The sequence below is a fragment of the Nannospalax galili genome, unplaced genomic scaffold (genome assembly GCF_000622305.1).
Source record: "Nannospalax galili isolate Female #2095 unplaced genomic scaffold, S.galili_v1.0 scaffold851, whole genome shotgun sequence".
In the NCBI taxonomy this organism is placed as follows: Eukaryota; Metazoa; Chordata; class Mammalia; order Rodentia; family Spalacidae; genus Nannospalax; species Nannospalax galili.
This window is the reverse complement of record NW_008330578.1, coordinates 114,875-117,555: the sequence shown is the minus strand read 5'-3', so window position 1 is coordinate 117,555 and position 2,681 is coordinate 114,875. Positions and strand designations below refer to the sequence as shown.

At 35.2% G+C, this 2,681-nt stretch overlaps 1 protein-coding gene across 1 annotated transcript in view; it reads right to left on the bottom strand.

The window, feature by feature from the left end:
• Window positions 1–2,681, bottom strand: part of Dock3 (dedicator of cytokinesis 3) — a 480,991-nt gene that overhangs the window by 382,252 nt on the left and 96,058 nt on the right. Inside the window, exon 2 of the mRNA XM_029554349.1 lies at window positions 2,021–2,061. The gene's annotated coding sequence lies outside the window, so the exon portion shown is untranslated. The remainder of the gene's footprint in view (window positions 1–2,020; window positions 2,062–2,681) is intronic.

Genomic DNA, 2,681 nt, shown 5'->3' with positions numbered 1-2,681 from the left:
TAGGGAGAAAAGCCCCCCATGATTTTTCCCTTCCAATTTTTTTTTTTTTTTGAAATAAAGTGTTTTTTTTTTTCTTGGTCTTTTTTGAGACAGGGTCTCCCTGTGGCCCCACCTGGCCTGGAACTCACTATGTAGATCAGACTGGCCTCGAACTCACAGAGATCCACCTGCCTCTGCCTCCCGAGTGCTGGGATTAAAGGTGTGTGCCACCATGCCTGGTGCTTAATATTTTTAAGGTTTCATTATCCACAGTCTCAGAATTATCACCAAATACTAGTATTAGAAGCAAAAAAGAGGTAATAAAGATCACAAATAATGGTAAGCACAAATAACTACATATCTTGTAATATCACTAATAAAGCTTTCCACTGATATTTAGGATTTCTCATTTATTCAAGTTTTAATTTGGGGGAAATTCAATCAAAATTCCTTTAAAAATATTTTATTATTTTTCTTTTATGTGTATGAGTGTATTACTTGCATGTAGGTAGGTGCACCCATGTCATGCAATGTCCGTGGAAGTCAGAGAGGGCATTGGATCTCCTGGAACTGGAGTTACAGACAGTTGTAAGCCACCATATGGGTGCTGGGAATCGAACCCGGGTCCTCTACAAGAGCAGTCAGTGCTCTTAAACCGCTGACCCATCTCTCCAGGCCCTAATCAAAATTCTTAAATATATACATTGAAGCTATTCTCATATAAGCATTCTTGAGAGAAAAATAAAACCTGCAATACTTCAAGCTTAGAAATTTGGGGAAAATCTGGCGGTGGTGGCACATGCCTTTAATCCCAGCACTCAGGAGGCAGAGGCAGGTGGATCTCTTTGAGTTCAAGGCCAGCCTGGGCTACAGGAAGAGCCTGTCTCAAATAGACCAAAAAGACAGGTTTTTCAGGGAAAAACTACCTTTGAGCGGTAGTTCAACTAAGCACAATTTGGGCCCTATAATTCATTTAGGAAAGACTTGCATCCTTTTTCATTGTTAAACATGGAGGGAGGAGAAGGGGTTGAATAAGTATCTTGTGCTACTTAGACATTTTACATTACATGAGAGTTCCTTCTAACAAATAACTTCCCAGACCAAAATGTATGAGAAAGCCTAGCTGTGATGAATTAAAATTTGAAGATACTGTTTTCCTTATAGTAATTGCCTTAAAAGGTAATAAAGCGGATCATTCCATTGGCAAAACCAATGGTTAAAACTCTTGATAAATATATTTTCAATGAAACTAATAATAATGTGATAATGCTGATTCTTTTCTATGTAAGAAAAAGCACAATACTTCAAATATTAGGCTAAAGAAGTAAGGAACATAAACAATATAAATTATGAAAGAGTAAAGCAGGTTAGGGATATAGCTCAGGGGCAGCACCCTTTCCTATACAGTGCATGTAGAGTGTTCTGGGTTCAATCCCCAGCACTGAAAAAAAAATAAACAAAAGAATGTTATACAAATGGATTAGTGAAAAAGAATGTTCCTAGTTAATTGAAATACATAGCTAATTGAAATATATCTTATTTGACTAAATTAATATCAGTCATAATGGACTAAACAAATAAAATCTAACATACAAAATCAGTACTCCAAGCCAGTTTTATTTAAGTTCACATTCTAACAAAATTATTAATATCAGCAAGGAAATGCCTAGTTAGACTTTATTGAATTTTTCCCACTTTGCATTTTAGCAATAAGTTCATCTAACTAGTCCTGTGGTTCCACAGAACTAAAACTACGAGTAAATCAGTTTAGGTCTGGTCAAATCTTAAACAAAATAAACATTTAAAAGTCCAAATAGGTTTCTTCAAGATAAGCTTTATAGCTATAACCACATTTGCATTTTCTGTGTTTCCTGAAAAATCATTTTAATACTGCTGAGCCTTAGAAGATTCTGACATATTTCTGTCAGAAAAAGATAACTGTAACTACTAAAAGATTAAGAGGGAATAACAGTTGTTATTAACTGTTAATAACATACCAGACAAATCCTAATTAAGAAACATAATGAAATTTTTTCATTACCTTTACATTAGGCTTCTTTGTTGAAACTCCTCTGTACCAACCTAAAAGGATATCAAAATAATATTATTGCCATTTTCTATAAGAGACATAACAGTAATTTTAGACAAAACAAATGAATACAAAAATGTCCTTAACATACTAACTTTGGCTTTATTAGTATCTACTATTGTGCTACAGTTTACTCCTGAAGGACAGGATTTGGGGGTGGGGGCTGTTTTTGTTTAATAGCAGACAGGGAGCACACACAGTCCAGACAGGTTTCCTGATCTACTCACACTCCCATGCAGTCTACTATACTATTCACTTGTTGCTCAGTGGGTTTTTGGTTTGTTTGGTTTTTCTGCTGCTTAGTTGCTGAAGTCAGTGTCCCTGCTAGTAAAGATCTGCCTTCCTCCTTTCAGCACTCATGCATGCCAATACTAACAAAAAGTTCAATTACACAATACAACCAATTTTCAGTAACGAAAATTGTATTGCCAACTTTTCCCACTTCTAATTTATTATTTTCAGAGATTTGCTATAGTTAACTTGGGTTTAAGAGGAAGCAGTTCCAGCATGCGAGAGCAAGCCAAGGGAAGTACCTTCAGAACAAAAATAAAAGTGGAAAGAATAACAGCTAATATTAATTGAGAACTTTTGTTCTTTTTTTTTTCTTCTATGA